This window comes from Dromiciops gliroides, chromosome 4 (genome assembly GCF_019393635.1).
Source record: "Dromiciops gliroides isolate mDroGli1 chromosome 4, mDroGli1.pri, whole genome shotgun sequence".
Classification (NCBI taxonomy): domain Eukaryota; kingdom Metazoa; phylum Chordata; class Mammalia; order Microbiotheria; family Microbiotheriidae; genus Dromiciops; species Dromiciops gliroides.
The window spans coordinates 280,747,577-280,771,756 of record NC_057864.1 but is presented as its reverse complement, the minus strand read 5'-3'; positions in this window follow the sequence as shown (position 1 = coordinate 280,771,756).

Sequence of the window (24,180 nt, the reverse complement as noted above, 5' to 3'; positions counted from 1 at the left end):
CTAAAGTCATAGTTTTGCATGTGTAAGTTTGGGTGTAGAGAATAGACACATACACATGAACTATAATAACATTTAGCCTATACATACATAGAAGTCAAATCAGAGCCTGAAAATTCAGGGAGGGAGACATCTAGAAAGGGACATCTGAAAAAAATTCATAGTTCAAAACAATATTTTCATTATCATTTGAATGATATGAATAAGGAAATCTTGATAAGTGGTACATACATTCATTGTAAGGGAAGGGTGTGGGCTTCCTTACTGATAGTGGAATTCCTCTCAAAAGTAAACTTTGTTTTTGTTTGTTTTTTTCAGGGCAATGATGGTTAAGTGAATTGCCCAGGGTCACTTAGCTAGTAAGTGTCAAGTGTCTGAGGTGAGATTTGAACTCAAGTCCCCTGAATCCAGGGCCACTGCTTTAATCCACTGAGCCACCTAGCTACGCCCTCAACAGTAGTCTTTAAGGAGGAGCTGTATTACTGTTCAATAGGATGTTCTAGTGGTGATTAAAATTTAGATATAGAGTGGATGTTAAGCATCTGAGTTCCCTTCCTCCTCCAAGATTAATGATTTTGTAGGAAGGGTCATCTGAAAAGTGAAAGGAGTTTAAGGTATTGATGAGTTGCATACTTCCTAACATTCTCTTTACCTTTCTAGGTTATTATTATTGTTATTGTCCAGCACAGGTCCTGGCGCATCCTGTGGTAGATATTTTAATAAATTCTTGTTGATTAATTCATTTGCTAGTTATTCTAATAATTTGGCTTAGAATTGATTCCATCATTATATTTGTGATCTTTTCTCTAAAAATATTGTTGTGCATTTAGGACAATTTGTGTATACCTGCTATTTAAAGTTCACAGTATCCTTCAAAGCATGACTTTCTTTCTGATGACCACATCTATTTGTGACTTCCCTCCAAAATTACCTTGTATATTTTGTATATATGTGAATATGTCTATGTCTATCTACACATATCTAAAGATACAGACATTATCTATCATTATCTATCTATTTATCTATCTCTATCTCTTTTTCTATCTGAGACTTATCTGTATCTTCTAGATATCTATAGATATTTATCATTTCTCTGTCTCTGTCTTTGTCTTGGTCTCTCCCAAGTTCTAAAAATCTTAATGTAGTTTTAAGGTATTAGTGTTATAGTGTGTGTATGAACATATATATTTGTTGTTTAGTAATGTCTGATTCTTTCTGACCCTGTGGAACAATTGTCTATGGTACTAGAGTGGTTTTCCATTTCCTTCTCCAGTTTTGTGTAGTCTGGGGTTAAGTGACTTGCCCAGGGTCATACAGGTACTGTTTTATGTTAGATGTGAACTCTGGTTTTCTTGCCTCCAGTCCCAGTACTCTAACCACTCTGCCACCTATCTGCCATATCTATCTATCTATCTATCTTATATGGTTATTATATGTACATAAATATGCAAATTTATATAAATGAGTGAAGGTTATGGATGGCTTTAGAGTTAAATCTGTTCTGATTTTACTAATGTTTGCATATAACAAGTTGTCATTTAAGCTATTTCAGTCATATCTAATTCTTCATGATCCCTTGTGGGGTTTTCTTGGCAAAGATACTAAAGTAGTTTGCCATTTCCTTCTCCAGCTCATTTTATAGACAAGAAAACTGAGGCAAATGGGGTTAAATGCCTTTCCCAGGGTCACACAGTAAGTGTTTGAGGCCAAATTTGAACTCAGAAAGTTGAGTCTTCTTGGCTTCAGACCTGATTATGTACTGTGACACCTAGCTGCCCATAAAGAATTGACAAATGTCTTAATAAAGAATGCTTAGTTTATAGTAAGAGTGGCAAATCAACTTGGGCTACAATTTAAATTTACATTAAACATTTGTTCTGTACTAATGGTTTTAGTACTTTTGAATTTTTACATTTTGCACATTTATACATATGATATATATAACAGAGAACATGTGTTATATAAATGAGATATTTTAAGATATATATACACACATATACACATACATTATATTCCAACTGAATTATTAAGTCCTTGAAGGCAGTGAATGCTTTACCTTAGTCTTTGCATCTTAATAACCTGGCATCATGCTTAGAACTTAGAAAGCAATCAATAAATCTCTATTGATTTATTGTTTAACTGGTAATAAATAGATATCTTCTATCCTGGATATTATTTCAACATCTCTTGGATATGACTGAACATTAGCATGTGGAAATGTGCTCAATTATGTCTTCTCTAGGAATGGTTGAAAACTACAAGCATATGATTGTTCTATTCAGAAAGGGTTTATATTATTTAAAATCAATCAATATCATCTTTTTTTTTAGTAACAAAAAAAAGTTCAAAATGAATACAAAGACAATTTAAAATAATAGTTTTTCCATGTGTTTCAGTCTTTTGTGGGGCTTGAGTATAGTTTTATACTAAAATTTCTTTACAATCTTGTGACTTAAATTTGTATTACTTTGTTCCGAATCTACGACAGCATAACAGTGGGAAAGAAACAACAGTGGCTAGATGGTGACAGCACTGAAAAGAAATTGTTTTGTATGTCAAACAAATCAAGAATAATTATATTGTGAAAGTTGAGAACTAAAACAACGGATTAGCCAACATGACTGGAAAAGTCTTTTGGCAACGAAAAAGATTTTTTAAAAAGTGATTTAGTGAGGAGATTCATTAACAAAATGCACATTTAATTATAGATATTTTGAATGGTATTATGCACAAGATGAAAAACTATTAAAACCCATTAGTAGGGTACAGATGTTTTATGTAGTTTTAAACTGTAGTACAAATTGATTGTGCTGCTCTTTCTACAAACCAGCTGGGCATTCTTTATTAAGACATCTGTCAATTCTTCATATACAAATATAGTAAAATCAGAGCAGATTTAACTCTAAAGCAAGACATAAACTTCACTGTTAATAGGTTTAATTCTCAGGAAAAATAAATGAAGACTCACTATTTGTGAGATCCCAAATAAAAGTTTCAGTAATAGTATTTTTTTTTTTACCAAACCCATGATTTCATTGGCTTTGGAAACTCTGGATGAGGAAACTTTGCATTACCATTGGAGATTATTGACTGTTCTGCCATTTATATTAGAATTTTCTGGGGCTAATGAGAAGTTACATGACTTACCTGGTATCACAAAGTCTGTATAGGCTCTGAGGGAGGACTTGAAAATAGGGCCCCTTTACCTTAAGAAGTCTATTATGCCATGCTGCCTCTTTTTGAAAGCACAGATTTTCTTATTTGGCTTATTTAAGGATAAATTTAAGGGCTATATGGCTTAATTGGAGACAACTAAACCCAATATGCCTCAACCTAGGAATTCTAAGGGGTGGAGGAGAGGAGGGAGTGTATTACAGGTATTGGAGGTGCCGGTACAGCTTGTACGAACCACTAGCCAGGAATGACACTTCCAAATAGAATCACAAGCCATACAGAAAGATGGAATGATAAAAGAGACAGACTGACAGAGCCAGGGAGCGAGCCAGGGAGCGAGCCAGGGAGCGAGCCAGGGAGCGAGCCAGGAGCGAGCCAGGGAGCGAGCCAGGAGCGAGCCAGGGAGCGAGCCAGGGAGCGAGCCAGGGAGCGAGCCAGGGAGCGAGCCAGGGAGCGAGCCAGGGAGCGAGCCAGGGAGCGAGCCAGGGAGCGAGCCAGGGAGCGAGCCAGGGAGCGAGCCAGGGAGCGAGCCAGGGAGCGAGCCAGGGAGCGAGCCAGGGAGCATCAAAGAATTGATCACCACCTACTGGGGAGAAGAATGTTTTCTTTTCCTCCCTCCATGAATAATGGCATCTAGCAGGAGAATTATTTCTTTAGAAGGAAATACTCCATCCGTTAGTTTGAGAATTCCTTGGTTTTAGAGGGTGCAGGCAGGAGCCTTTGATCAGATAAATGTGGTAAAAGAATAATAGTTAAGACTAGAAGCAATTTTAAGGAGCCTGGCCCCCTGGCATGAGAGAAACAAGCCAATTGTGGACTAAAGAGAGAGTTGTTAAGCATTGTAACTGGAAGTTGAGCTTTGTGTGTACCATACAATGAGAGCAAGGACTTGGAGGCCCAACAGTACTGAGGGAGTGTATAGCCTTGGCCACATATCTTCCCTACATGTCTACCACATAAGCATTGTAATTTTAAGTTTGTGCCTGAACTTCCCATGGATACCATATTTGTTTCGTGGGAGGGTTCACTCTAGGATTATTGGGGGAAGAGAAATGTATTTAACTATTGTATTATTATTCCATTTTCTAAATCTTTGGAGTCAATTGTGTCTACTGTGGGTGTTCAGTGATTTTTTTCAGTCATACCTGACTCTTAGTAACTCCATTTGTGGAAGATACAGCAGTAGTTTGCCATTTCCTTCTCCAACTCATTTTATAGATGAGGAAACTGAGGCAAATAGGGTTAAGTGACTTGCCCAGGATCCCGCAGCTAGTTAGTGTATGAGGCCATATTTGAACCCAGGAAGATAAGTCTTCCTGTGTGTAGGCCTGCCTGTCACTCTATCCACTGCACTGCCTAGCTGCCAATTATGTCTACTGCTGACTTTTAAAATGTTGGGCACTTCTGATGTTTTAGGAATTCAAAACCATAGACCTCCCCCAAAAACTTGGATTAGCAGCAGTTTTTTAAGAACTCAAGCTGATTAGTGTAAGAAAAGTTGGAGAGTTACCCAGCTGGCCTTCTCAAAGAAAATTATCTTGCTTTTGTTTTCTTCATTGAATTATTTCATATAAGAGCTTCTGTGTTTTTCTAAATCTTTATGTAAATTGTTGCTTTTGTCATAATAATATTATATCTCTCCATTTAAATATATTGTTCAGATATTTAGAAATCAAAGGTCCTTGACTTTATTTCTATTTTTTTGTTACATAAAAACTGCTAATATGGACATTTTGCTACGTGGCATGTTCCAAAAATCTTAGTGCAATAGTTTTTAAGCTATTAAAGCTTAAGCTTTAAATTGTTGATTTAACGTCCTATACTTGTTTACTATCTTATTTGAACTTTTTTCTCACACCTGAAAAATTTTCATATTAAAAGTTTTCTTAGCTTTTATTCATTCATTTAACAAATGTTAAGTACTACTATGTGTTAATCACTCTAAGAATTGGTTATACAGAAAAAAGTATTGTCTTTGCCTTTACAACTTATTTTTTACCATAAAAGTATTTTATTATTTTCTAGTTACATGTAGAAATAATTTTCAACATTTATTTTTATAGGATTTCGATTTGCAAATTTTTCTCCCTTCCTTCCCCCTCCCTAAAACAGCAAGCAATCTAATATAGATTATATATGTACAATCACGTTAAACATATTTCTGCATTAGTTATGTGAAAGAAGAATCAGAACAAAATGTAATAATTTCTAAAAAGAAAAACAAAAAAGTAGAAATAGTATGGTTCAATCTGCATCTGTATTCCACAGTTCTTTTTTCTGGAATTGGAGAGAATTTTCCATCATGAGTCCTTTTTAACTATCTTGGACCATTGTATTGCTGAGAAGAGTCAAGTCTATCACAGTTGATCAAAACATAATGATGTTGATACTGTGTACAATGTTTTCCTCATTCTGCTCATCTCACTCAGCATCAGTCCATGTAATTCCTTCCAGGTTTCTCTGAAATCCAAAACAGTCTATCAAAGTTGATCATCACACAATGTTGTTGATACTATTTCACAAAGCTTATACTTGGGTTACCAATAGTTTCATGCATAAGTACATATTTATGCATATACACACACGCGCACACACACACACATATAGATATACATGCATATATAGACACCCATGCATATACATATATACATACATATATGTGTATATGCACATAATGAACATGAAATAATTTGGGGGGAGTTCTAGAAGCTAGCTAATCAGTGAAGAACTCATATGGGAGGTGGTTATTAAGCTGAATTCTATGGGGGGGTGGAGATATGGAAAAAGTACATTCTAGATATGAGGAGGAAGCAATCTGTGCAAAGGCACAGAAACAGAAAATGGAATAGAATACACAAGGAACCTCTTTGGTTGGAATGTAGAGGTCTGTATGGAAATGTGTTGACTAACCCTAGAATAATATACTGAAACCAGGTTATGAGTGACTTTAAATATCAAACTGAAGTTTGTATTTTATCCTAGAAGCAATAGAGGGCCCCTAGAATATCTTGAACATGTGAGTATCATATTCATATTTTGCTTTAGTTTGATAGCTATATATAGGATAGTTTAGAGGAGGGAGATGACTCTTTTTAAAGTGATTCAAATTCCCCTTATTGAACTAAAATTTATTTTTGTTGTGGAATAGACTCAGTTTATAAGGTTATATTGTGGTGGTGTACAATCTGATCTGTTTTTTGTAAGATATTCTAATATGTCCTAGGTTTCTTGGAAGTCCAGGACTATTGAAATATATTTATCTTGTTCATTAAAGACTTTTTTTTTCTTGGCTACTTGAATATTTTGTTGTTTAGTGTGGGAGTTTTGAGATTAAACTGTTAGATTACTTGGTTACTGAAGATAAGGATTTCTTTCAGGCGATGTGTATATCTACAAATTTTCAATAAATTATTTAATTTAATGCAGCGTATTTATAAAGCACCCATTATGTGTGATGCACTGAAACCATCATGGACACAGAAATGGAAACAAAGCAATCCCTAGCAGTAATGTTTTAGTTAATGAATAACTAATAGCCCATGGGAATGTTAAGAAGTCTGTGGTAAAAAGTACACCAGTTTTTGAAGGACCACCCTTTCGGGGAGGAGACAGACGGCCGTGCATGGGCTATGGATGCCAGCCTGGCTGCTAAGCACTCCACTTCCGGGATGGAAGCTTAAAAGGCAAAGAGAGAACGGAAGTGGGAGGTCTTTTCAGCTCTCCTATTCGCTGGCTGCACTGCTCAGACAGACACTGACTGGATTTTGACTCAGCCGGCTCACCGTAATAGCACGTGCTGGATGCGGCTTCCCCCCCCCCTCCCCCAAAAGGTGGCCTTGGGCTTTTGGTGAGTTTTATACGGAATATAGACTAAGCTTAGACTTAAGACTATTTGTTTTGTATTTCTACTTTCCTATCCCTATAATCAATATTACCTTGTAATTTCCAAACAATAAAAGCTCTAATGAGAGACCAGAGACTTCTTCCATTTACTAGTCTGGGAGATAAATAAGGGAAAAAGTTAAAAGGGGAGGTTAATGCTCTGGTATTCAATTTTAAATCTCACAAGGCAAAGAAATTGGTTGACTCCTTCCTGTGCTGGGATAAGAAACAAAACACTTTTTTATTTTCACTACCACCTGACTGGGAAAGGTAACTCATAATTTTATAAATGATACTTTTAACATTTTTTCCAGGACCTAGAATAGGGCATTGTACATTGTAGCTAACTTTATAAATGTTTGATTAATCCTCAGTTTTGTGAACTTTAAAGGTCTTTGTCTAACTCTCTATAATAGCCTTCTCTGAATAAGATGACAATTTGATTTGGTGAAGGCCTCGTGATAGATTCTAGGACTTTGGAATTTATATATTGGAGTTCCCTTGTCTTTTGAGGCACAAAGTCTTATAGGTCCTATGTAATAATTTTAATATGCCTGGTTTCAGGTAGATAAATGAGTGAAAAATATACACAAATATAAATATAGATATATTATAAATAAGATACAATTTAACTATTTGGTTTGTTTATTGTTTTAGGATTTATATTATGTAAAATTTGTAGTATGATTTGAAATCTCCTTCAAAGTAATAATATAAAACAAGATGAGATAAAACAGATAGTTTAAAAGGAGAGGAATAAAAGTTACCAAGCATCTGGGATGCATTAATTAATGTAGCAAAGTGCTTAAGAGGGTTTTCTTGGAAGTAAGGTAAAAAGGTGTGAGATTTAAAATTGGATATTAGATCATAAATCTCCCCTACTTAACCCTTCCCTTAACTCATCTCCCAGACTAGTAAATGGAAGAAGCTTCTGGTTTTCTAGATAGAGCCTTTATTGTATATAAGGTGTTGTTGATTAGAAGGATAGGAAAACAGAAATACAGTACAAATCGTCTTAAATCTAGGCTTAGTCTATATTCCTTATAAAAACTCACCAAACCGATTTAGGCCACCTTTGGAGTGAGTCAGACCGTCTGTGCCGCGCCGCCCGGAGTCCCGCCAAGCCGGCAAAAAAAAAGGCTACTCCCCTTCTCTCCACCCCGGAAGTCAAAAAACCCGGCAGGCAGTCTGACATGCGCAGCAGGCGGACTGTACCCGGCAGGCAGTCTGACATGCGCAGCAGGCGGACTGTTCATCTCCTCCCCAAAAGGGTGGTCCTTGAAAAACTGGCGTCTTTCAGTTATCCTAGCCGACTGTTAAAAACTTTCATATTTTACCACATTTCCCCCCTTTGCTTCCTCAAGAAATGGAATGTTTCCTTGATGGAACAGTAAAAAGAATATAATAACTTCTGCTGACTAATAATATGCGAACAACAATACAGAAAAGGAAGAGAGGAAAGTTTTGTCCAGAGGGACGATTTTTTTTCTTTCCTCATGAACCGACGCTTTGACATTAGTCTTGCAAAGGGAGAGCCTCTGCAGAGAGTACATGTTACAGATAGTATATAACAGAAAGGAGATAGTAAAAGCTAATAAAGCAAAACAGTTCATATAAAGTCTCTGAGTTCTCTTGTCTTCTTGAAGTGGTAAGATGTCATCAGGAGGAAACTGGATTCTGGTCTGGAAAACTGGATTCTGGACTCTGGTCTGGATTCTGGATTCTGGACTCTGGTCTGGAAAGCTGGATTTCTTCTTTAACTGTTTGAATTGCTGTATTTTTTTTTTTTTTTACTAAACCTTAGCATAGCATTTTGCAATCAGTAACACTTTTTACCACCATGTGTCTGGATCAAAGTCAAATTTAGTATGTGTTCATGACACCTGAAAATGTTATGGAAAGGTTATCATACCATATCTCATGGTTCCGAGACAGCCAGTGATTGTGCTAGGCCACAGGTGAATTCAACTGAGTGAGATAAAAAGATAAGTAAGTTCAGTTAAATTAGGTTAAATTAGGAGGGAGAGAGGATGAATACTGGACTGTGCCTAGTAATTGTGCTCTACATAGTCACCATCATAAGCAAACCATGGACTTATGTATACCTGTCTCTCCTTTTGTTGCACATATATTCTCTCCAGGGCCTGCATCAGAGTTCACAGCAAGTTAGTCTCTGAAATGATAAGTTTCCATATTTCTGAAATCTCATTAATTTCACCAAAGACAATATGATGGTAAAAATGTGTGCTATGCTGCATAACTGAGAATATATTAGTGATATATACAATAATTCCAAACCATACCCAGAGTATAATGACATATAAATAATAAACGAATGTAAATAGCTGATTATATTAGACATTGTTACATAATCTTCTTTTAGACATTATTACATAATCTTCTTTTAGCAATTAGACCACATCATCTTATACATGAATTCTCTAGTATAACAGTAGCAGATACTTAAAGTGGTGATTAATTCATCAAAAAGAAATAAGACTTCAATAAGCAAGATTCAATATTCAATAGCATATACTTAAAATGCCTTTGAAAAGTCACTTAGTTTACAAAATCGGGTTTTTAAAGAAAAGCAAAAGAAACAAAAGTAAAAAAAAAAACAAAGCAAAACCAAAAACCAAAAATAAAAGGCAAAAGATTCGCTAAGCACCCTTTTGTGCTCTTAAAGAATTTAAAGGTGTGGTGAATTCCAGGTCTTTTCAGTGCCTTTCAAAAGTCAAAACAAAACAAAAAGCAAAAAGGATAAAAAAAAAAAATAGGTATAGGGTAGGGAAAAGGGTGGGAGAAATTGAGGTGGGCCAGAAAACTAGGCCATGTGCTTCAGTGCTTTTGCCTGTGGAAGGAAATGCTTGTTAAATTTTAAGGTATTTAAGCTGCTAGAGTTTGGGGTATGCCACATTGTTTTAACTGGTTCCCCAATTCTCTGCATGCCAAAGTGGCAGGGGTTTCTGAATTGTCATTGATCTTTCTAATGCTGTCATAATGTTCTTTATGGTAGAAAATGTGGAGTTCTCTAGCATCAGTTTTGTCTGTGCCACTGATTTTCAATAAAGGCTGATTTAATTGATGAACCACAACATTCAGCTGATGCTGCTTAGCAAATGCTACAATTGAATCATTTCCTCCCCACTTTCCAAATTTCTTTAATTCATCAACATATTCTTCAAAAGGGGAGTCATTTACTATAAAAGACTCAAACTCTTGTCTATGGTTAATCATATAAGAAGCAGCTTCTTGTCTGTGTCTGAGATGATTTCTACAGTGACCTTCTAGCTGGTCTGCTAAAGCCCTAAAAAGGCAATTTCCGTCTCCTGATACTTTACGAAGACTGAGTCCCAAAGCATTTAACTGATCAGTGGGATTATTAAATGGGAACTGCCTTTTTCCTCTGAACTCTCTTTGCTCTTTAACAGTTGCTATCTTTAGGGTTTTTACCTCTTTAGCGTCTACCTCAGGTCTATCTGAAATCTCTTCACCTATGAATGGTGCAGGCTTTATATGAGAGCAATGAATCCATGAGTCTTTTTCACCAATTTTAATGGCAGTAGGAGTTGTCAATAATACCTGAAAAGGTCCTTCCCAGGCAGGTTGAGTTCCACTGGTTTTCTGAAAATTCTTTACATATATTTTATCTCCTGGGTTGAAGTTATGCAATGAAAAGTCTAATGGTCCTGCCTGGACCACAGCTCCTGCCTCATGGAGTTCACGTAGCCTGGTCTGTAATTCCTGTATATAGGAAGCAACAGAAGTATCACCTCCCACCAGTGATGTATAAACTGGGGAAAAAGTTTTAGCTTGGATAGGAGGGTGACCAAAAAGCATTTCATAAGGAGATATATGAAGTTCTCCTCTTGGTCTACTTCGTAGATAGAATAATGCCAATGGTAGAACATCAGGCCATTTCAAATGGGTTTCAGTACATAATTTGCCAATCATACTCTTAAGCTCTTTATTCATACGTTCGACTTGGCCTGAACTTTGTGGATGGTAGGGCGTGTGGAATTTTGGAGTCACTCCCAAGAAAGAATAGATTTGGGATAAAATCGAATCAGTGAAATGTGTGCCTTTGTCAGAATCGATGCGGGCTGGTGGGCCAAAACGAGGTACTATCTCTTTAAGAAGAATTTTGGCAACAAAGGCAGCTGTGGCTCGGGGGCTGGGAAAGGCCTCCACCCACCGAGTGAGCTGATCAACTATAACAAGGCAAAATTTATAATGTCCTGCTTTTGGCATAGTAATATAATCAATTTGTAAGTGCTCAAAAGGTGTATATGCTAGAGGACGCCCTCCATAAGCTTTGGCCTTAAAAGCATACTGATTATAAGACTGACATGTGGAGCAGCCCGAGCAGATTCGAGATGCTGTATTAGTCACACCTGGTGCTATCCAGGTTCTCTTAATAGAGTCTACAATGCCTTGTGTACCAAAATGGCCTTTTCTGTGAACAGAGAGGCATACCTGGTGGTAGAATTTCCGGGGAAGAAATGGCTTACCTTCCGGAGACACCCAGATGCCATTGATCTGTTTCGCCTTAAATTTCTTTTTCCACTTTTCTACTTCAGAATCGTCATAGGTTAGGTTGGAAGGAATATCCTCAGAAGGTGAAAGGTTAAATACATGTTCAGGAGCTTCTAATGCAGCTAGCTTGGCTGCAGAATCGGCTCGTGCATTTCCCTTTGAAACAGGATCACTATTCCCTGTGTGGGCAGGGCAATGTACAACGGCTAGGGAAGAAGGCAGTTTTAGGGCATCTAAGAGGTCCTTGATAAGGTCCCCATTGGCAATAGCCTTGCCCGAGGATGTTAGAAAGCCTCGTTGACGCCAAATCATACCAATAAAGTGGCATATGCCAAAGCCATATTTCGAGTCAGTAAAAATGGTGGCACTCTTATCTTTAGCTATATTACAGGCCTGTGTAAGAGCCACAAGTTCAGCAGCCTGTGCACTAAAATGGGAAGGCAGAGAAGCTGCCCAGAGGGTGTCATAATCAGAAACTACAGCAGCTCCAGTAAAACGGGTTCCCTCTCTCATAAATGAGGAACCATCTGTATAGAGGACAAGATCAGGATTTTCTAAAGGTGTATCAAAAAGATTGTCACGGGGTTTTTCAGCCATATCAACTAAAGAAGCACAGTCATGCAACGGTTCCCCCGAGAATGGTAAGTTAGGGAGTAGTGTTGCTGGATTAAGAACTGTGCAGCGTTTTAAAGTGATATTCTCATTACCTAACAGGGTTATTTCATACTTAGCCAGCCTTTGATCTGAAAAGGCTTGTGTCCTGTGACGTAGTAAGAGAGCCTCCACTTCGTGAGGGCATTGCACAGTTAGAGGGTTACCTAGGACCAAATCAGAGGCTTTTTCTACCAAAAGCGCTGTGGCCGCCACTGCTCTAAGGCAAGGTGGCGCTCCAGCCGCTACAGGGTCCAGCTGAATTGAATAGTAGGCTATAGGACGTTGGTTAGGCCCCAGTGACTGAGTCAGGACTCCAGAAGCCACCCCCCTTTGTTCATGCACAAAGAGAGTGAAAGGCTTACTATAATCTGGCAGTCCTAGGGCAGGTGCTGATAACAAGGCCCGTTTTAATTCTTTTATGGCTGAGAGATGCTGGGGATCCAACTGTAAACTGTCTGGAACAGAACTTTTTGTAAGAGCTATGAGGGGTTTAGTAATTTCACCAAAAGAGGGTATCCATTGTCTACAGTACCCAGCTGCTCCCAGAATGGCTCTCAACTGCCTCTTAGTAGTGGGGGCAGAGAGTTGTTGAATGGCCTGGACTCTCTTAGAAGAGACAGAGCGAGTTCCAGCAGCCAAAATAAATCCTAAATATTCTACCTGGGGCAAACACCATTGTACCTTTGTCTTGGAAACCTTGTGTCCTCTCTTGTGCAGCTCCAGCAGTAAGTGACGGCTATCTTCCTGACAAATTTCAGCATTAGGAGAGGCCAAAAGTAAGTCATCAACATATTGTACTAGTATGGAGCCCTTAAAGGTAATAGAGGCCAGATCCTGCTGTAAAATTTGGGAAAATAATGTGGGACTGTCTACAAATCCCTGTGGGAGTCTAGTCCAGGTCCACTGTCTATTTTTCCAGGTAAAAGCAAATAAATATTGGAAGTCCTCATGTACTGGTATGGAGAAAAAGGCAGAGCAAAGGTCTACCACTGTGAAACATGTAGATTCATAGGGAATCGATGAAATTATCGTAGCCGGGTTTGGAACTATGGAATGTCTAGGAATAACATAATTATTAATCGCTCTAAGATCTTGCACAAAACGATAAACAGGTTTACCATCTGGCCCAGGCTTGGGTTTTTTAACTGGCAAAATGGGAGTATTGCATGGAGAGTGATGACATGGAATAATAATACCCTGGCTTTTCAAAGCCTCAATTATAGGGGTGATCCCTTCTATTGCTTCCCTAGACAATGGATACTGTGGAATGGAGGGGGGTGGTCCCCCCTTAACTTTAAAGGTAACAGGCATGGCAGACTTAAGGAGCCCCACCTCATTAGGGGATGAGGCCCATAAAGACTCAGGAATGTCAGAGGGGATTTTGGATACCTCCCCTGCTGTTCCTTGAGCTTCTGTAAGTAAAATTGGTAATAAATGAACAGTATCCTCTGGCAATTGTAAGGAGACAGCCCCATCTGGAGCACAAGATATGGTTGCTCTAAGCTTGCAAAGGAGATCACGACCTAATAAATTTACAGGGGCATCAGGCATGAGTAAAAATGAATGTTCCACTGTTAAGGGCCCCATAGATACCATGCGAGGATTCAATTTTGCCACTCTCTGGCTCTTTCCTGAGACTCCCACTACATTCAAAAATCCTACAGGTCTACACCCAGCATCTGGTTTGCTTACTAATACTGATTTAGAGGCTCCTGTGTCTAGCAGACAATCATAATAAGTCTCCCCCACTTTTAAGGTGACATGTGGTTCATTACTCTGGGGAGGTGAATGGACTGGCACAAGTGCATTCAAAAAATCCGGATCTGGGAATATATGGCTTTCATTATCTATGTTCCATTCCTCCCCAAGACACCATCATTCCTGTGTCCTCTTCTGAGGGGGGTCTTGGTTACCATTATTCTGGTACTGCCTTTCTGTATTCCTCCAAAAAGATCTATTTCTATTTTGATTTCGCCTGTAATTAGAATTAGAATTTCTTCTCCAAGTCCTACATTCTCTCAATTCATGCCCCTCCTTACGACAGTAACAACACACCTTAGTGTCCTTGTTCCGGTGTCCACATGGCTGACTAGGAATCGCTGGTGCCAGAATGCTCTGTTTAGGGTGATCTGGATCTTCCTCACGTGAGTCAAAGACATAATTTGCAAGTTCCTTAATTCTATCTACTGAGAGATTTCTCCAGTCTGGACATTGTTTCAGAAAGTATCTGCGTATTTCTGGCAGTGAATTATAAACAAATGTGTTGAGATGATACAGGAATCTCTTAAATCTACTGGATCCAATCTGGTGTACTGTCTAGCGGCCTCACAAAGTCTATCATAAAATCTGTTTGGTCTTTCATTAGCCTCCTGAGGTAGGCTTAAAAATTTCTGCCAGTTTTCCGGTTTTCTAGAGCAAGATTCCATTCCCTTCAGAAGTGTTTCTCTAGCATCTTTTAATCTTTGGAAATCCCTATCATCATTATAATTCCACTCTGGATCCTTTAGAGGCCATTCCACATCGGCCTTACCTTTCGCAACAAGGGCATTTCCTGCTGAGATAATATCTGTAATCTCAGTTGGGGACAGTAAAGTTTCCAAAAGGCAAGTAACATCAGCCCAACTGGGTTGATATGCATTAAATATAGTCCTTAACTGTGAAATTACAGTGTTTGGATTTTTCTCAAAACTAGGGATGATTGATTTCCATGCGCTCAAGTCACTTGGTCTAAAGGGGCTATATTTTCTGACTTGAATTGGCACTCCCTTCTTACTATGTTCTATAGCTTCCTGCAGAGGGAGTAGTTTCTGCTGATCTGATTCTGAACTTGGATCATCTCTAGTAGAAACAGCCATTTTGAGGTCTCTCTCCATATGTGAGAGTTTCCCCCACATCATAACAATGATAATAACAAAAACAATGATAATAACAAAAACAAAAAAAAAACAACAAAAAAAAATAAAATCCTTAGTCGTATGAACTATGGATGTGGTATTAAAAGGTATTTCAATTGCAGGCATAAAATTTCTACTTATATTAAACGTATTTTCCCAAAGATTCTCACGTATACTATTATACAAAAAACCTTTTGCTGCCTGAATGAGGAAAAAACCAATAATGTTATGAAGGACCATTGAGTAAACTATTCCTCTAAGTCGGGATGTTATGCTGTCCCAATACATTCCGATGAGAAAAATCAAAGGGATGGTAGAATATTCGAGCATCTTGCCCTTTAAACTGGGCTGGCTTTTCTGTTTAAAGCAAGACTTTTAGAGGCTTAAAGTCTTTAAGGGAGATTAGACAAAGGGAAAGTCCGCGGGGGGGGGGTAATTTGGAAAATCCACCGAATTAGCCGGCTTATGGCCAAACTAGGGAGGGTGGGAGGGTCCTTAAGGTCTCTTCGGGGTCGCCAAACTGTGAGATTTAAAATTGGATATTAGATCATAAATCTCCCCTACTTAACCCTTCCCTTAACTCATCTCCCAGACTAGTAAATGGAAGAAGCTTCTGGTTTTCTAGATAGAGCCTTTATTGTATATAAGGTGTTGTTGATTAGAAGGATAGGAAAACAGAAATACAGTACAAATCGTCTTAAATCTAGGCTTAGTCTATATTCCTTATAAAAACTCACCAAACCGATTTAGGCCACCTTTGGAGTGAGTCAGACCGTCTGTGCCGCGCCGCCCGGAGTCCCGCCAAGCCGGCAAAAAAAAAGGCTACTCCCCTTCTCTCCACCCCGGAAGTCAAAAAACCCGGCAGGCAGTCTGACATGCGCAGCAGGCGGACTGTACCCGGCAGGCAGTCTGACATGCGCAGCAGGCGGACTGTTCATCTCCTCCCCAAAAGGGTGGTCCTTGAAAAACTGGCGTCTTTCAGTTATCCTAGCCGACTGTTAAAAACTTTCATATTTTACCACAAAGGAAAACATTGAGGGTTAAATAGCTTTTCTTGATAAGAGACAGAGAAATTCACTTGCAGAAACCAACTCTCTTGGTATTGAATTCAAGGAGGAATTTTTCACTCGTGTCCTTATATAAGGAACATGGGATAACAATGTACAATGTCTTCAACTATCATTTTGCAAAAGACACAGGAATGTTCCTCAAATGGACATTTCATGTATTGATCCCCCTATAAAAGCTGAAAGCATAACATTAAATCTTATTTCAGCAAAGCCATTTCTGTATGAAGCTGAGATAATGTGGCCCAGGTACATTGCTTTTTGGAGGTTTTAACTTTGCCAAGAACTTTATCTAGGCTTAGAATGAAATGGAATATCTGTAAGTATCTGAAAAAAAATTAACAATACAGTAGAACTTTTCCCTAGAACTTTTCCTTATTTTTATTGAAAAAATTTCATTTTAAAAATATACCAAAAACCATATGCTCCCATCAATATCAAGACAGACAAAATTTGTCTATCAGGGTTGCTGTTGTTGTTGGTAGTTGGTGGTAGTTGTCAAAGAGGATCAATGATATCATGGAATGTTGTCTCAATTTGGCATGAATTGGATTTAAGGGAGGTAGAGTTGCACAGTCATCAGATTCATTCTCTCTTCCAGAGATAGGACAAAAGTCAAGATGACAGATGATGGCCTGGGATGCAGTGGATGACTTTGGTGTCTTCAATGTCTGACCAAGCTTTGAAGTGCTCCACAGCTCCTGCTTTATCTGACTTCATGGATATTGGAACAACTTGTTCTCATCTACCCATTCCTTTAGGAGAAGTCTTCACATGCTTGGGATAGACAGCTCCTTAACTCATCAACAGATTTGTGGCCTGTCAGTTACCCTCAACTTGGTTTGGGCCATCTACTGAGATGGCTTTGTGTGGCTACTGCACATGCCACAACTTATTGGAGCCACAGGTAAATCGGGCTGGATCTATGTAGGTAACCAGATGGCTCAGTGGATAGAGTGCTGGACCTGGACTCAGGAAGACCTGAGTTCAAATTTAGCCTGAGACCCTTATTAGCTGTGTGACCCTGGGGGGTCATTTAACCTCTGTTTGCCTTAATTTGCTGTAAAAGGAAATGGAAAACCACTCCAGTATCTCTGCCAAGAAAATCTCATGGATGGTATAGTACATGGGGTCACAAAGTCAGTTATGACTGAATAACTGAATATCTATATACATATGAACTCCACCAAAACTAAATGTGCAGCAGGGCCACTTAATATTTTTCAATCTTCATAATACAAGGATAATACCTTGATTTGCTGAATGAGTGGTTTTAACATTCAAACTTCATTTAAACAAACCACTTCTTAGAATTGAATTTCCATATCCAATTCAAATCTAGGTTGGAAAGAACACTGGACTTGGGGTCAAAATAAAGTGAAATTTAATTGAACAAATTTTAAACATCTGCTCTTTTAAAACAACTGAGTGCTATGTTTTCCCAAAATAATAGGGTTAGATCAGCCTGGAGACATGAAAGCTTTCAGTGCTTCCAAAGTGAGCTGATACTGGGGAAAGTCTGATTACTATCCCACTTGTTTGAACTCTGCAAGTTCTTGACCTGGATTTGTGTCTGAGCAAAGTAGATTGCTGCTTGACTAAGACCTTGTCAGTCATCTGGGATGTTCTAGTGGTTTAAAGTGACAGAAATTCATGTTTCTCTTTGGTCTGGGATTACTAACTTAGTTATTACTCTGCAGGTTTCAGGCTGGGCTAGAAACTGGAACTGAGATCCGCTCTGTTCCTGGGAGTCTGAGTCATATGGCTGTTGCTTATTTATGAACTTCCTCTTTTCTTTGTATATACTAAGGCCTTGCTACCACTTCTTATTCTAGAATGAACATAGGTCCCCTTCTCAGGACAGCCTAGATCTATGACCTGGAACTTGGTAGTGGGAGACAAAGCTGCCAATTAGCACCTTTTCTGTCCCAGTGTCACAGTATGGGCCTATGACATCCTCTTGTACTGGTGCACAGCATCTGTCCTGGGATGCAATGTTCCTATCAGACTCCTGAACACACACTATCTCCAGGGTCCACAGAGCTCAGTGTCATTCATTCTCATTTGCTCTCACTCTCTCCATCTCTGTCAACCTGGGATTGAAAAATAATGCACTGGGGCAGCTAGGCAGCGCAGTGGATAGAGCACCGGCCCTGGAGTCAGGAGTACCTGAGTTCAAATCCGGCCTCAGACACTTAACACTTACTAGCTGTGTGACCCTGGGCAAGTCACTTAACCCCAATCGCCTCACTAAAGAAAAAAAAAAAAAAGGAAAAATAATGCACTGTGACTTTTTCTTGGATTTCTCTATCAGGGTTGGGCCTGGTGCATTTTCTAGATATATTTGGAGGAGTTTTAGGGGAGCTTACTATATTTCTTGTACTCTGCAGATTTGGTTCTGGTCAGTTGTTCTTTTCACTACTTTCCGTAATCAATCAATCCCTTATTTCTTTCACTCATTTACAATGCATACCTTCTGGTGCGCTCCAGTGCACACACTCACACCCATACACCCCTTCAATTTGAACCTCCTTTTCAATACATTTTATGACATCCCTCCGTGTAGCGTTTTTCCCATTCTCAAGAAATATTCTTAAATGTTTAGCTGAGAAATAATTATTACTCGTGTACTTTCTCATTATGTTAAATTAGTTTTCATAACATGAAAATAACTAACTTAGGGGGAAAAGGATGCATATAAATACCAAATAGTGTATTATGCATACTATCAATTACTAATTAAATAAATATTTAATGGCTAAATATAAAATCAATTTTATTAATAGGTATTAATATAATCATGACTTTGTGCTGGTTAATATCCCCATACTTGGGAATTTTACAAAATATCAATTACTTATTCTGATCAGTAAGAGAAAAATCCAATGTGCCCTTGACAAATTCACTCCTTATAATATTTAAGAAATGTAAAATCAGGGCAGGTAGGTGGTACAGTGGATGAAACACCAGCACTGGATTCAGGAAGACCTGAGTTCAAATCTAGCCTCAGACACTTGACAATTAATACCTGTGTGACCCTAGGTAAGTCACTTAACCCTCAAAAAAATTGTAAAATCATCTTTGGGTTTTTTGATTATAACATTTTTATAGGGCCCTATTAAAATCTATAACCACGTGCTCCAACTTGAATTCTATAAGTGAATTGATATTTTTTGGCAACTTCAAAATGACTACAGTATAAGCTGTCGTGGTGTTTTCATATTAATATTTACTTATTAATTCAACCAATAAATACTTATGTAGAAGCTGGCATGTGAAAGACATAGAGATAATGACACACAATGGATGGATTTCCAGGCTTAAGGTCAAGTAGACGAACTCAAATTTTATCTGTCATACTTCATGTGTGACTCTGTCACTTAAACTCTCAGGACCATAGGTAATACTCTAGAGGTATAGAAGAATATATATTTTTAATTAACCTCATTGATGCAAAAAAGTCCTTATCAGGAGTTTCCTGAAGCAATGAAATCATAGGTGTGGCTCAAAAAAAGATTGATGGATGCATGCATGGATGGATAGATAGATAGATAATAGATAAAATATAACAATATAGACACAGACAAGGTCACAGTGAGAGTAAATAGCAGAGCCAAAACTGAATTTGTGTCTTAACTTCCAGATACTCCACTCATATCATGATCCCATGCTATTTTTCTTAGTTATAAATCCAATTCTGCTATAGGCTAATGATATTTGCTCTATTCCATTGCCACAAAATAAATTTCTTTACTCCAACATTCTCTCTCAAATACCTTTGATATCTAAAGAAGATTGATTAAAAATAGAGATTGTACTTAGAAAAGAATAAAGGAGGGTGGAGCCAATACAGTAATAGGAACCTAGATGAGCTCTCCCAATAGTCTCCTTCAAACAACTTTAAAATAATGAATCAAATTGAGTTCTGTAGCAATATAACTCACAAAAAGTGAGAGTAAAACATTTTTTTTCCCAGCCAAAGACAACTTAGTCTCCATTTTTCTAAGACCGAATTCCTGTCTGGGAGTATATCTGGTGACAACACCAGTGGTGGACCTTGGAGGAAGACAGAGGCAGTAGCAGCATCTGGAATTCTTGGTCCAGGGATAAGTGGATCAGTAAGTGGTCAAACAGGTTTTAGGGGATCAATTGCTTGCTCTGGTGTAGGACTGATTGGCAACTTCATTGACTATACACAGTTCTGGGTTACAGTTCTGGGGTGAGAAGTACTTGTAGTTGGTGACATGGGAGCAGGTGCCCTGGCCACAGTTACAAGGCAAAAATGATTGCTAGCACCTTAGTTGCGAGGAAACAGAAGCCCTTCTTGGGTAAAGATCAGAGCACATTCCAGGACAGCAGTGGGATCACCTTTCCCTGGATCACACCAACTTGAAAACACTGAAAACTTAGACACCCAGGACTAGCTTGAAAACAACAGCACAAAAAGCCTGAAACTTGGGACAGTCCCTCCTCACCCACAGGTAAACAGATCCCAACTTTAGCATAAAGTTCAAAGTCAAGAAATAGGCTAGAATACCAGCAGGAAGAGATAAAAAGAGAAATTCCATTTAAAATAATTGCAGGCAATATACTTGGAAGTCTACCTTCCACAACAAACCCAAGAACTATATATACACAATTACAAAATACTTCTTGCACAAATACAGAACTAACATTATACACTGCATTCCAAAATAAGGTCAAAATGTGTTCATTATTTAGACATAATGGATGGTATCATAAGTCAATTAGGGGGACATGGAAAATTTTACCTGTCAAATATATGCATAATGGAAGAGTTTACAAACAATGGAAATAATAATAGGAAGTAAAATGGATGATTTTGACTATATGAAATTAAAAAGGTTTTGCACAAACAAAACCAATGAATCCAAATTAAAAGAAAAACATGAAACTGGGAAAGCATTTTTACATCAAGTTTCTGTGATAAAGGTATCATTTCTTGAATATAGAATTAAGTCAAATTTATAAATTTTTTATATTTATATTATATATAATTTATATTATATTTACAAATTTAGAGATAAATGGTAAAGGAATAGGATCTGGCAGTTTTCAGAAGACAAAATCAAAACTATCTATATGAAAAATGCTCTAAATCACTACTAATTATCAAATTGCAAATTAAAACAACCTTGAGGTACTACCTCATTCTTACCAGATGGGCTAACATAACAAAAAAAGGAAAATGAAAAAAGCAGGAGGTAATGTTGAAAAGCACTAATGCGAGTTAGAGTTGTGAACTCATCTAAACATTCTGGAAAACAATTTTGGAATTATACCCCAGGTGCTATAAAACTGTGCATATCTTCCCCCCCACCCCCCTCTTTGATTTTATTTTTTAAAGGGTATTTTTCCCTAATAACATGTCAAGACAATTTTCAGCTTTCATTTTTACAAGATTCTGAGTTTCAAATTCTTCTCCTTCCATTCCTCCCTCCCCTTTCCTTTTCCAAAAATGGTAGACAATTTGATATAGGTTATAAATGTGTTATCATATTTCCATGTTTGTCACAGTGATTAAAGAAAAAAACTGATCAAAAAGGAAAAAAAACATGAAAAAGAATAAAGTAAGTGAAAAAATGTCTCAATCTGCATTGAGTCCATCAATTCTTTATCTGGATGCAGATTGCATTTTCTTTTGTGAGTTGTGCATACCCAATGTCACTATTAGGTCTGTGTCCCAAAGAGATCTAAGAAAAATAATCTATATGTAAAAAAATATTTATAACAGCACCTTTTGTTGTGACAAACAATTGGAAATTGAGGAAATGCCTATCAATTGGGGAATGGTTGAATAAGTCATGGTAAATTATTGTAATTGTAAAGAATTAATTGTGATTTGAGGTTTCTATGACCCCATCTTTAGCTAAAATTAAAAGCCCTGGGGGCACAATGCAGCCAGCCTTAGGCACAACCCCCTCCATGTCAGCATGATGCAGCTGTGGCCGCTGCCATGGTGCTTCAGATCACATGGTCATCATCATGTGATGATGCCTACATGGGCTTGGCAAAATTATCATGACTGGAAGCCTGGTGTGGGCAGTCAGGTGACCTTCAGCTTCCAGAAGTTGGGAAGACTGGCAGCTCTACAGCTACCTGTTAATTCTGTCAATCAGGGCTGCCAGCCAATTAGCTTGGGGCCGTGTGCAGATGGCCCAGGGTTTCCTGTTGGGAGGGGGTTTTCTAGGAAGAAGGGAAGAGAGTCTCCACTCTGGTGTGAGAGGTGGAGGGAGCAAGATGCTGAAGCGCTGTGCAGCGGGTTTCTCTTTGTAATTCCTGATTTCTGGGTGGTGGTGAGCTGTGGATTGTATCTTTTTCCTTCCCCTATTCCATTTTTTTTATCCCTAGTTCTATTAACCTTATTTGTGTTTTAAATTTGTTTCCATTAATAAACCCTGTTTTGTTTTTCAAAGAGGTTGCTAATCTCCTTCCTTACCTCAATATTATGGGGAGCTGCCTAATTAACACTCCCCAGTTAAAATTTGGCCCCTACATAATGGAACTGTAATGATTGGAATGACGCCACCTACTGGAGACTTGCTGTGGGAAAGCTCCACCATGAGGAAAATGCCTCAGAGGCATTGTGGCTTTTCCTTGGTGTCAGGAAATGACGTTTGCTCATGGGTGCTGTCTATCAAGGCTACCAGCCAATCAACTTGAGGAGCCTCCTATGGTCTGGGAGGAGACAGGAAGGAGGAAAGGGAGCCTGCGCAGAGAGCACTGGGGCTTTTTGGGCTTCCTGACTTGATGGTGGTGGCGGCAGAGGACTTCACAGGAAATTTGAGGAAAGATAGGAATGTCAGGCTGTTAGAATTCTGTTCTCAATCTTTTTCTTTCTATTTTCCAATAAAACCTTTTTAAGGTACCAGTCCATTCACCTCCCCAGAGTAAAGAACCACAGGTCACCCTAAAAGTGGGGGAGACTTATTACGATTGTCTGCTAGACACAGGAACCTCTAAATCAGTATTAGTAAGCAAACCAGATGCTGGGTGTAGACCTGTAGGATTTTTGAATGTAGTAGGAGTCTCAGGAAAGAGCCAGAGAGTGGCAAAATTGAATCCTCGCCTGGTATCTATGGGGACCTTATCAAGGACCTCTTAGATGCCCTGAAACTGCCTTCTTCCCTAGCCATTGTACATTGCCCTGCCCACACAGGGAATAGTGATCCTGTTTCAAAGGGAAATGCATGAGCTGATTCTGCAGCCAAGCTTGCTGCATTAGAAGCTCCTGAACATGTATTTAACCTTTCACCTTCTGAGGATATTCCTTCCAACCTAACCTATGATGATTCTGAAGTAGAAAAGTGGAAAAAGAAATTTAAGGCGAAACAGATCAATGGCATCTGGGTGTCTCTGGAAGGTAAGCCATTTCTTCCCCGTAAATTCTACCACCAGGTATGCCTCTCTATTCACAGAAAAGGCCATTTTGGTACACAAGGCATTGTAGACTCTATTAAGAGAACCTGGATAGCACCAGGTGTGACTAATACAGCATCTTGAATCTGCTCGGGCTGCTCCACATGTCAGTCTTATAATCAGTATGCTTTTAAGGCCAAAGCTTATGGAGGGCATCCCCTAGCATATACACCTTTTGAGCACTTACAAATTGATTATATTACTATGCCAAAAGCAGGACATTATAAATTTTGCCTTGTTATAGTTGATCAGCTCACTCGGTGGGTGGAGGCCTTTCCCAGCCCCGGAGCCACAGCTGCCTTTGTTGCCAAAATTCTTCTTAAAGAGATAGTACCTCGTTTTGGCCCACCAGCCCGCATCGATTCTGACAAAGGCACACATTTCACTGATTCGATTTTATCCCAAATCTACTCTTTCTTGGGAGTGACTCCAAAATTCCACATGCCCTACCATCCACAAAGTTCAGGCCAAGTTGAACATATGAATAAAGAGCTTAAGAGCATGATTGGCAAATTATGTACTGAAACCCATTTGAA